The 13,013-nt window shown below is 37.7% G+C and overlaps 1 protein-coding gene across 1 annotated transcript in view; it reads left to right on the plus strand.

The window, feature by feature from the left end:
- Window positions 1-13,013, plus strand: part of thsd7ab (thrombospondin, type I, domain containing 7Ab) — a 200,334-nt gene that overhangs the window by 1,891 nt on the left and 185,430 nt on the right. The window contains exon 2 of the mRNA XM_088600467.1: window positions 7,916-8,223. The gene's annotated coding sequence lies outside the window, so the exon portion shown is untranslated. The remainder of the gene's footprint in view (window positions 1-7,915; window positions 8,224-13,013) is intronic.

A 13,013-nucleotide genomic window follows, 5' to 3' on the forward strand; every position in this document is an offset into this window, starting at 1 on the left:
ACAGGACATTGGACAGAAAAATGTGATTTTGCCAGCAACATTCTCTCAATAGGACTTCTTCATTTCCTAATTAATGAAGCCCAATAAAATTACTGGAGTTAATGAATACATTAAAATAAGACAGTTCCTTCCAAGTGCCATGACTATATTTTAGTGCAGAAATTCGGGGCATTTACATTTATTGTCATTCGGACACTCTCATCATGGTAGTTTTCTGGTTGTACTCGTTAATTAGGGATTGCTATAATATACAATAATACCAGGATATAAGCTGTTACCCAGGGTTATTACCCATTTCTCATGGTAATGCATGTATTCATTGATAGCTACAGTTATAATCTATAAAAAGGCATGATACAGATAATATTTCCACCAGTGCATCCAGCCCAATGTAGCAGAAATCTGTCACACTCCTGGGGTCAAGCCCTAACTGCCTGCAGCACCTTGCTATCGGGCGCAGTTCTGCTGAACAGGAGCTTCTTGGAGCGTGCTTTTGCATGCGTTTCTAAACACCACACATCTTTGTATAACATCTGTGTGGAGTGATTTAGCCACACAACCTCTTTCACAGCAGGGAGGATCATCTGCTGCCCTCATGTATTCTTGTGTTTACTGTAGAGAGATTTGTTCTTGAAAAGAGAGTAGTGGGTAAATCACCTTACGAGAGGGTTGCAGGTTGGAGTTTTGATTGTGGACGCTTTCATATCATTCAGGAAGATACCTCAACTTATTAATGAGTATTAGTGTGGGTTAATGTCCCATGCAGAGGAAGAGCACAGACCTGGCCTGTCGGGTTGATGTCTCTTTAAGGCTGCAGCACCTGAACACCTGGGAGAAACTGTTAGATTGGTCTCATTACTGTACTTCACTGGTTACTTGATTTAGCCCATTAAAAGCTGAGTTGGAATGAAAACCTGCAGAAACACCCACACTCCAAGAGTGCTCAGCATGGTCTTACAGACATGGCAATTAGAACAGGGGTCTTCAGCCCCATTCCTGGTGAGCCCCGTTCCAGCCTATTTTACAGGTGACCCTGCCAACCTGTTATTTAATGAATAAAAGCTCTTATTTAATGTATTGATCAATTAAGCTAGTAATTTGTTAAGTGGTCCTTAAGGCTAGAAGGGTGTTCCAGTTTTGTACAAAATTATATCTAGATCATTTATTTTAAAACAACACCAATTTAATTGATCAGAATTAAATTGTTCCAGGTCTTCAGAAATTGGTGATTTGATGGTTACTGATAAAAACCCCTCTGGACCGGGGTTCTCCAGGACCAGGGTTCGAGACCTTTGAAGCCATCAGGCTACCTTCAGGTCTCTTTAAATCAACAGCTGAGGGTTTCTGTAAAAACCAAGGCCCACTTAAGGCATGGAATAGTGTTCCACTCAACTAAGATAAGCTTCAGTCCTAATGACTGGCTTGAAACGCCCATTATCTATTCAGAGTCTTTATTTTGTTTCTTATTTTGCATGAACTTTTCCACAAGAATGGCTCATGAAAAGTTTTCTCACAGTTCATTGACACAAAACATATTGGATGAGAAAATTAGGAAGGTACCAGCATTTCTGGCTGATTTACGTCACTATACCACTGAGTCAGTGCAATGCTGAAACTTCATCATGTCATTTCTCATCTTGGAACCCCTTTCCTTAGCCCTTTTTAGAGTGAAATATTTGAAATGAATCATTGAACATCTAATAGGGTAAAAAGAAAAAGGAAATACGGAAGTTATCCATTGAGATGATTGCTATGTAAATGTGACCTATTTTATTCCAAATTAAGTTGATGTGACACATCACACACTATCCTGTGATTGTATATACAGTAAAGTAAGCTTTTTTATTAAACTCATTCAATATAGCAAAGTACAGTAATATGGGTACCTGGATCAGTTTCTGTGTGAAGTTCTTCTCCAGGTACTATGGTTCTGATTGGTTAAATTGTCCATTATATTAAGAACTGGGCAGCCTCTTTTCTACCTGCCTTGTGTGGAGTAGGTCTGCTACAGCACCAACCCTGACACAGCTGGGATAGATTTGGATAAAAAAATACTTTCACAAGTGTTTTCCAATTCAGAATTTGTAGAATGATCATGAAAGCAAAGTAGAGATACAGATACTGTAGGAGCAAGGTATGTTTTTTTTTATTACTGGTATGAAAATGAAAGTAATAGGGAATACAAGTAAAAAGTGAGATCATTTAGTGGATCAAAATTTTTACATTCGTAAACAATGGAGTGACCAGTGTCCTCACAGCACAGACAACTTATGCTGCACATGTTCATTCAGAGGGGAGTTTCTAGGTATTATTAATAATAAGGCTAATGACATTTTCTTATTATGTGTTTGTAATTTATTGGCTGTGTAAAGAAGTAATGTTGATCTGGTTATTGATTATATTCATCTAGTATACAACTTTTTATTTTTCATAGTGCAGGGTATTGCATGCATGTACAGTAATCCAAAACCTAAACTACATTAAATGAAATGGGGAAAATCTGAGCTTGAGGGTACTTAGGTTGCATAGGGTGAATGTTCACACATTTTCATCTTCTTGGCAATATGGGAAGGCATTAATAAAGGCAAACGTACTGTAGTTAAAAGGTTATTTGTTTGTCAAACAAATATACTTGAAGGGTATAGAATTTAGATCAAGTAACATTGTGCTAAAACGGTACAACGCACCAGTAAAACGTCATGTAGAACATTGTGTACAGTTTTGCTCACCAAGATATAGGAAAGACATGGCTGCTCTGGACACTCCTGGGCTCAAAGGAGTGTCTTGTGCTGACAGACTAAAGGAACTGAACTGAACCTCTTCAGTTTTCAACAGATAATACTATGAGGAAACTTGAAGTATGCTAAATAGTCAAGGACATTGACAGTAAATAACAATTACAATATTTATTGCAATACTGTTTCTTAAAAATATTTAAATTACCCACCAACTATGTGTGTCTTCCATGCCTGTGAAATGTACAATAGAATATTCAGAATATCATATGACCAAACCTTTTTTCCATACAGTTTCTTTGTTTTGCAAATCAATGTGTAAACAAATTTAAAACAAAAGAGATTTGATCAAGGCAAAGAACTGGGTTTGCAGCTTATTTAATGACGGACCTGTTGTTTGGTATTTTTACAACACATCAGAATAGGTCTCTAGATGAGCCATATGGCCCACACCATGAGTCTCCTTGACCATCTGTGCATGTTTGTCATGCTTCTTTTGCAATGGTCACTGAAAGTGATGGTGAGATTGAAAACACTATCAGATTGTGTCTGCTCTGTCTTAAAACAGCAGGGATAACTTGGAACAACTGAAATACTATCTTTATCTGAATGTTCTTGGGCCCAGTCAGGAGTAGAGTGAGTAAACAGCAGACAGAAACCAATATGACTTTAGGATTAGATAAAAACCTTGTTAACTTTGTAAAAGAACAAACAAAAACTACAGTGCTAGTCCGAAATAATAAATAAAAGTCCCTTTAGGATCTCATATCTAGGCATATGCATTTCTTCTCCTAGCCACCAGGGAGCACTAGAGTGCGGCCTTGGCAGGAGTTCTCACAAATTTCCTCAATGCTATCTGGCACTACTAATTTCCATCCATCGTCCATTTTCCAAAACCATCCATCCAATCCAGTAGAGCTGGTGCCCGTCCTGGGAGACGAAGGGCACAAGCTGGGATTTAGAGCCGATAGGATCTAGCTTTTTTCCCAAAGTCTACGGGACTTTTCAAATTTATTCACAGCAACAATGAACTGTATTTCTTTTAATGATGACAGTATTTGTTAATGGAGACAAACACAAAACTTGTGTAACTTTCAAGGTTGTTTGTATAAATTGAACATCCGTCAAATATGGTTATTTTTATAAAATATATTTCTAAATGCACGATGTTCGATTTATTCAGACCCTGGTCATCTTTATTTTCTGCTTTGGCTTGGATAAAACTGAGGAGGTGCATTGTGAACCAGTTTTAACTGAGAACAAAAGCATAGAACATAGCATCTGCTTACATGCCCTGGTTCGTGTTTCACCATTCAGTCCAAAGACGTCCGCTGCAATGACTTTGCAGATTTTTAATATTTGTATCAAGCCCCCTCTTAATCTCTTGTGCTCAAGACAGAAAAGCTTCTTGAGCTTTTCAAGTTCTTACAGCCTATCAGTGCTTAACATTTTATTCCCTTTTTCTGTGCTAATCATACTACTTATAAAGCACACTGTCTGGCCCCGTTTGACTTTGGAGTCAGTTTGTGCTGTTGGGACAGTTTCATGCTGCCGTGGAAACTCAACGACAGACCGAAGATTTATGAGGTCATCCTCAAATGAGAGCCATAGACACACTTGATCCTAATGAGGAATCAAAAGTTTTTTTTTGAAGATTCACAGTCACTGCCTTTAGGTGTGTTTCAGCTTCTCAGTTCATTTTTCTGAATCACATTTGGGTAACATTTCTTAAGTTCTCTTTCTGGTGAAGAACCAACTATTCAATCAACCTTGAATGTCTTGATGATAGACACTGCAGCCCAAACTGGATTTGTTTCTAGTGATGGTCATCATTAGAGTTGTTGAGATCCCTAATCTTCTAATCTTTTAACTTAGGTATTCTGACAATTATCTGACTTTCCCTATGATGATGAGGTACTGATTCTTTAGCTTATGTTTTTCAGTGTAATTTAACGCATTTAAGTGCCACAGGGTATGGATACATTCGAACATGGCTAAATATAGCACATACATATTTATTGCCATATGTAACCAGTACATGTACTGGTACAATGGAATTCTTACTGACAGAAAGTCTCTCGAAAAGTGTAAAATAAAAACTGCAGACAGTGCATCAAGACAATATACAAACAAACAATTGACAATGTACAAGTAAACAAGTAAAAAGTTTGAATGTAAACAATGCAGACATATAAACAATGACTGCAGATATGCAATAAATAAAATTATAATGAAGTAGATGGTGTAGGTGTGGTCCGAGGGGCATGACCAAATGTGTTCACCAATCGCACTGCTTGTGGGTAGAAGCTATTGATGTGTAGTCCAAACTTAAGTCACAACCTGACTTTTTCACCCATTTCTGTATTCAACATTGAATATTTCTTTATAAAGAACAGAATAAAACAAAGTTATCAGATTAAATTACGAGAGATCCCTCAGGTCCCTCAAGATTGTGAACACTTATAGTAGATCTCAGGTCCCTGATGAACCCTCCTCAAGCCTTCCCACAATATGAACAATATGTCTAGCGCACGTGCAGCAGATACAAAAATAGCAGGAGAGGCAAACAGAAAAAGAAGCAAGGCAGTTATAATAACTGTAAAACAAAGAGGTTTGGAGAAACTCGGGAGGAGACGCATGGCAAATGAAATTTAGTACTGATACATCCAAAGTGGTCTACAAGGTAATGGGAGTCTTCACTCTTCACAGTGATGCAGTGATTCAGAACTGCAGAAGACGCACACGAAAGGGATCTGGGTGTTTTTGGAGATGATTCTACAGTACGTCAGTGTTTTTTAATCATTTTCATCCCACAGCACACTTGCCAACTCTGAAAATTCTGTGGCACATCTCCCTCCCGTACACGTCACCAGTCCAAGCCCTTTATTACTCTCAGATCTTCTCCATTTTAGTGCCCATCAAACCTGGAAAGGTGAACTTGCACCACATGAGATGCCCACCTGTACAGTCTTAGAGCTTGGCCTGTGTCTAGTGTGTACTGTATATACCTGATGTGCAACACAACTTAGAACATTTCACAAAACATACTGTATGGCAAGCCCATTAGTATCTGACAGCACACCAGTTGAGAAAAATGCTGATCTATGTCCTCGTCAAAACAAAAAAGCAAGTCAAATGCTTGGGTACATGTATATAGCAGAAAGTCTTGAATTTAAATCAAGGAAGGTTATGTTCAAGCTTTAACCCACAACTATGGTAAGATCTTTTAGAATATGGTGTTGAGTATTGGTCACCATAGCACCAAAAGGATATATTATAGCCTTAGAAAATGTTTAAAGAAGAGCAGCGAGATTGATTCCTGGTTTCAGGGGATTGTCATACACAGATAGGTTAAAGGAGATAAATGTCTTCAGTCTAGAACAAAGGGGGTTTGCTTAGATCCAAGCACATAAAACCCTAAGGTATATATAGATAGGGTCAACTCAATCTCACCAGGGAAGCAACCACACAGGGTCACAGCTGGGAACCAAAAGGGACTCTCTTTAAGACAGGGAATAGGAAGGTTTGACTGGATGACATTTATATTAATTTAATCACTTAAACAACCTTATGAAACAAAGTCATCAGTGTTTATGTTGAAACATCCCCATCTACCAGACAATGCAAGTCAAGGGATGTCATGTTAAGCAATAACAAAACCCCATTTAGAATACCGAGTACTCACAAAAACAAATCTCTGGAATCAGTCCATAGAAGAACAAACAGGTCAATTTTGTTTATTCTAATAAACAATTAACTTAATTCCAATTAGGCTTCAGAACTCAAAGCCACTGACAAGGTGAACCCAGCAGACTTCTTCAGATTCGACGGTGGAACACAAAGTGGAGGACACAGGTTGAAACTGTGTTGGAAGTGCTTTTATCACAGGGGACACTCCTTTTCACACACAAGGGATTGTGGGATTCAGGAAGCAGCTACTCAGCCATGTTGCCAGAGCTGCTGTGGGCTTTATTCAACTTCATCAAGAAAGGGGTGGGTCAATGCATCAATTAGCTACCAACTATCAAATGAGATTGGTGGAATAAATGGCCTCCATTCTTCTGTGATCTTCCTTACGTTTCAATATTCTTAATACTCCAAAAATGACAAAAAAAAGAAACACTATTTTCCAAAACTGTACATGGTATTGTAATCCGTTGCTTAAGTGAATGTAGGGCTGTGTATTGTAAAATAATAAAAAACAACACGTTCCTTTAGTTTATTTGAATTTAAAACATTAAAACGATAAAAATTATCCATCAAAGTCAAAACTCCGTCAACTGGCGATTAAAAAACAACGATAAATGCACAATGAAGGTAATTAGTAAGGCCATTATTTAATTTTTCTTCAACCTGAAGTATTCTCTGTACAGTAATTGAAGACACAACCATTCTTTAGATATTCTTTGTAATCTACTAATTTAATAGCGTCAGTGTTTTCACAAAACGGCAGTCCTCTTCCGTTCATTAACACAAATGAGCAACGATTGAGATAAGGCAGAAATGCCAAAACATCGATAATAATTCTGAATTTAATTTCCATTACACTGATGGCTAAATTGATAACGATCACTTTGTACTTGTGAAGAACTAACCGTGACTCCTTGCTCAGCCATGTAAATCTACATAAACAGAATAAAGTATTAGAAAACAAAAGATGCTTTCACGTCAAAGGGAATATACAATTGTTATACATATATTTTAACATGGTTTCCGGGGGTCTCTGCGAACTGGATTATATTTACAAGATTGATGGGAATCCAGACTGTCACTGCTCTGTTGAAATTACATTCGTGTTTCTGCTTAATTTCAGTCTCTCCTGTTTGGATCCCTACTGTGAAAGTGCCTGTCTAGGTGGATAAAAATACATCAGTTTCAACCTGCCCCGCTTATTCAATACTGTTATGTTTTCACCGACATCACTGCTATATTATTAACTTTTATTGTACATTTTAAACTGCTGTGCAATTGAGCCTTTACTGATGACGAGGTTCACTTTTTAAAACATTTTTATTAACTTTTTTATCATTCAAAAACGCTCAGGTATAATATAATACCCTCGCAATATACTGTATTATATCCTGTGATCCTTACAATTTATCAGACTCAGAATTGTTACCGACCAAGTGTGAATCGACTTTCTTTCAAAGTTTTTGTTATTTTTTTTGCCTTCTCTCAAGGGCTGACATTCACAAATGAAAGCAAGGTACAGCACTGGCTTGGCTTTCCTTTCGACGCTTGGCACGGGTTCCTTCAGAGATCCCGTTTTTGCATCGAGAGCCCATCTCACACCTGGAAAGTTGGGAAGCCGCAGAGTGACTCACGGCGCTCGGACTTGAAGAACGCAGCTGCATTGCAGATACTTAAGCGATGGGAAGTCGACTGGGCTGGCGGCGCTGCCAGTTCATCAGCGAGATGCAGAGCAGACGCAAGGACCCTGAAAAATGAGTCTTGCTCTGATTCATCTACAGCACGCAGAAAACAGCGAGTAAGTAGCCCTCTGCGCATTTGCGTCATGCTCTCAAGAAAACACACAAAATCCAATAATCCTGCTGTAAAAATCAGACGTTTTACAGTATATACAGCACAGTAAATCCCATGACGTGTAGCATCATGCATTTTAAATGCTCTAATTAACGTTAAGGTTGTAGCATATTTCTTTTGCTGTCCCCACGTCTCAGATAATTTATAACGCCAACTTTTTTTCAGTTAAAATGCCACATTTTTCAAAGTGTTTGAACTTTTAAAAGTTTTTTTCTTTAAAAAAAAAAACCACCCCGAGAACTGCCTGGATTAAATATTTTGATATGTAAATGAATTCATTATAATTGTAAAAATCCTTTATCTAACATAAAGTGCAGTACGTCTAATTAAAATTTGCTGACCACATGTCATGGGTCCTGCTTTCAATTGGCATGAAAGTCTTGGAATGGGCTTTGTAGTTATTGTTAATAAATATAACGCAGAACGTTGTCTTCAGAAGGCTGTCGAATGTAGTTTTTCATGTATGTGTGAGTGTGGCAATTGCTAGGTGGTGTGTGCAGTAGGTAGCATGAAGAGGGAAGACATCAAAGTTTAATTAAATCCCACTGGATTTAAAGTTAAACGTAATATATGCAGAAAATATTGCTTTGCTTGAGACAATGTTAACTGTTTTTTTCTTTAGCAGGGAATCCATAACATGATTCCTTTGGAGCTTTGTCTGTGCAAGAAGGCGTGACACTGTATGTGGGTCTGATATACTGTAAATTACCCCTTGTTAGTATAAACTGTAGTACTGTATGCAATGCACTTACAAGGGGTGACTTATGGCATCACAGAGTAGGATTGTATCACTTGTTTTTAACTTTTACAGTAGCGCAGCACAAACTGTACCTTAAACCGCATTCCTTTCTAACAGAAAGAGAATAGTTATACTGTACTTAAGGTTCATAGCAGAATTCAGTTTTAGTTGTGCGTGTTTCGTACAGGCAACATTTGATACAAGAGGAGCTCATTTGGAGGCATTGAAGTACGAAAATAATTTTCATGTCTTCTGGTAAGACCATTGTTCAGTTTGAGGGGCGGATTAAACAATCTAGCACTGTGTGTCACCGCCTGTAGAGATGCAATAATGGTGGCAAAGAGGTGGCTAATTATGGCACAGTAGACTTGGTGCGCTTGCTGACAGAAGCTGTGGGAGAAAAAACGGTTTTCCACAAATGTTGTGAAGTAACACATCATGTGATTTTACATGACAGACGGATGACTCCACTCCCCTCAATCACACAATCAGTTCCAGCAATTGTTCCTCTGGTAATGCAAATGCAGATACCATCAGACTGTAAAATGAGCTGTGACAGGCAAGACGAGGCCAAGAATAACAAACAACAAAACCACTAGTAGAACAGGGAACGCTTTGCTTAGGAAAAAGATGTGAATCTGTCTTAGAGACCAGGAGTATGTTTTTCCTGTGCTTACATTTGACAAAATATGAAACTGTTACGAGGCTTTAATATAGCTCAGCAGAATACATTAAGTTGTTGTTGGCTTTTACTGTAAGTGCAGAAATATTATAATTTTGGAAGGGATTCCTTACCATTAAAATGTCTGGAAAGCACTCATTTGTAACACTAATGTATCGCTAATTTCTGATACAAGAATATAATTTGTTTCTGACTAGAGCTGGGCGATCATTCGATAACGATAATTATCGCGATATAATTTTAACAAAAGTTCGATATATGTTCGATATATATGTTTATGCTTTGCGCATGCACACAAAATACTGTGCGCATGTGCGCGAGTGTTGCAGACCGGACAGGTAACAGATTTGTTTAATGTTTCTGCTGTTTGGCAAGTGTATGTTGTGTTCTTAAAATAAAAAGTTGTTTAATTTACCAATTAACTGTCTGGTTTCTTCAACTTTCGCTCAGGAGAAAAAAATCTGCTTTTAAACTTGAAAGAAATAATGATTTGACATTTATCGTGATTATTATCGATATCGACTGATATGAAATTTTTTATCGTGATAATGTTTTTGGCCATATCGCCCAGCCCTATTTCTGACTTTTTAAGGCAGTGTGCTTGGTCGTGCTTGGTTGTTAGGACTTTTTAAACAGGGATATACTGTGACCTGGGATTGGGACAGCAATCAGAACTGTTTTTTTGTGTGTATTTGTCATCGCCAGATTATGATAAGTTACAATATAATATTTTTTATTTTGTAATTCCATGCGTACATTTGCTCTTATTAGAAAAATATACTTTGTGATTTCAAGTGAACGTACTGTCATTATGGGACAAATTCATTGTAAATAAACTTCAGAGCATAAAAATAAGGATTTGTTTGCATATCCTTTTGAGACAATAACTCAGCAGAGCTCACCAAAAGATGCTTTTCTACAGCCTTTGAATTTTTACCTACAGTATTCCTGTTTTTCATTTTATTTTCTTAAAAATGTAAAATGCATACTCAAATGGATCTGAGACTGGAAATTGATTTGATCAGTCTGAGATTTTCCGCTTTTTCCTCTCAGTGAACTCCTTGGTTGCGCTCTCTGTATGTGTTGTGTCTTTGTCACACTGTGACATAATTTATTATATACATACTGTAAGTTATAAAGGTAGATACAGTGGTGTGAAAAAGTGTTTGCCCCCTTCCTGATTTCTTATTTTTTTGCATGTTTGTCACACTGAAATGTGATGAAAAATCATCAAACAAATTGAAATATTAGACAAAGATAACACAAATAAAAACCTTCATTTAAAAACTGCATTTTTTGTTATCTTTGTCTAATATTTCAATTTGTTTGATGATCTGAAACATTTCAGTGTGACAAACATGCAAAAAAATAAGAAATCAGGAAGGGGGCAAACACTTTTTCACACCACTGTACAGTATGTGGCAGTAATTTCAGAGGCTATGGGCACTTGCTTTTCCTAAAAGGACAAAAATGTGTTGTAGAAAATATAACATTAAACTATTTAGGTAACAAGTAAATTGAGATTTTCTAATGTTATCATAAAATGTAGAAAAAATGGGTAGAAACTCAGCTGTTTACTCAGTTACATCTGAGTTTACAGGCTGGTAAACACATGATCAAAGACGATCTTCAAGGAACTGATCAGACTTAGTGGTACAGAATCAGGGGTACATTTTTGAGAGCATAGAAACTACCAGTTGCAATTATCATGTTAGTGATTTTGAGAATGAGTTTTCGCTGTGATAGTATTTTGACTAAAGAGCTGTCACATTAAGCACAATAAGACTGTGGATGTTAGCGTTTCTAGAAATCAGTTAAGTGTAATGAAAAGGGATCTATCACAGTAACAACTTTAAATTAAAACCCAATTAAATACACTACCATTTGTGGATGCCCTTACATTTTTTAAAAAAGAAATAAAACTTGAACTGAGTTTTTTCAATTGCTTAAACACAATTCCTGAAACTTTATCTGCATTTTCAAAACAGTTCATTAAAACCCCACAACAGTAGCGTGATTTGTGAAACAGTATATCATTTATGATTGTGTTCACACAAAATGCTCATGTCGAACACATCTGTGCAAAGCAGTGAATACCGATCTCCGCAATTGACAGACAAACCAATCGATTGTGCCTTTTAGGACATTTGAAAACTATGACTCCCAGGTGTGTTCACATCTTAGCTCACAGCTGTAAAATCGTTCAACGACCAGTCAGTACTGAAGCACACTTGCATTAGGTCACCAGTAAGTTAGTGTTGCTGTAAGATGGAGCAGGAACAAGTAGCTGGAGGAGGAAGAGGAAGAGGAAGAGGAGTACAGTGCATGGTGGAAGAGCTGAGGAGGAGGGCACAAGGAAGAAGAAGGTGAAAGTGGAGGAGTGTGTAGATGAGGCTTCAACTTGACCAAGGCCTGGAGTTGTGGCAGGAACCTTACTGGACACAGGGTCTCACTGAATGTGCCCGGACAGCATGAGGGTGATATAGCCGTGAGTGCTGCCGTATCACATGATGGTGTCAAGGCCCACATCCCCGCCATGGGGATGAGGGAATCCACAGTGATGCGATGCGGATGAAGATCTGCGGTCCAGCTGTGAGGAGACTGGATGAGCAGTGAGATGTGTACAATTGATCATTTATTTTCTTTCACAGTTTGGCTTTCATTTAGGTGGACCACTCATGTTTGTTTACTGTATTTCTGCTGGCTGTCTGGGAGGGAGAGTTGTGCAATATGACATTGTTTTACTTTATTTCACTTACACCGGCTGTTCAGTGTAACTGTGACAGTGCAATACAGATCAATACAGTCCCAGACACCTTTTGTCCCACGCACGTTATTACTATTTGTGCCATGTGTATTGGTTTCATTTTTAATCAATGAAAACTGTTGGAAACCTGTTCCTGAATATATTGTTTTTTTATTATATCGTGTGTGGGAACATGCTTATTTACAGCAACACTACTGATACAGTAATGACATTTTCCACGATATCCAGTATCAGTTGGACCTATGGTGGAGGAGCATGCATACAAGGTCGTACTGATATGGATACTTAGTATTTTGTATAGCGCTGTTCAGAGAATGAGAGCTGCTTATTTACCAATGCTGCTTTTGGGCCTTGTAGAAAGAATATTCAGTGTCTTAGGGCATTTTACATTAGTAATGTTATTTTACAACCTGAAATTGAGTTTGGGGATATTTGTTTACTGTTTTGACATTGTCAGTGCTATTTCAGGAATTCCATTTAAGGAATTGAGAAAAACTGTAAGAGCATTTTTAGAATGGGGGGGATATGGAACTTCACATTCACTTT

Source organism: Lepisosteus platostomus, chromosome 12 (assembly GCF_059453375.1).
Source record: "Lepisosteus platostomus isolate fLepPlt1 chromosome 12, fLepPlt1.hap1, whole genome shotgun sequence".
Lineage (NCBI taxonomy): Eukaryota > Metazoa > Chordata > Actinopteri > Semionotiformes > Lepisosteidae > Lepisosteus > Lepisosteus platostomus.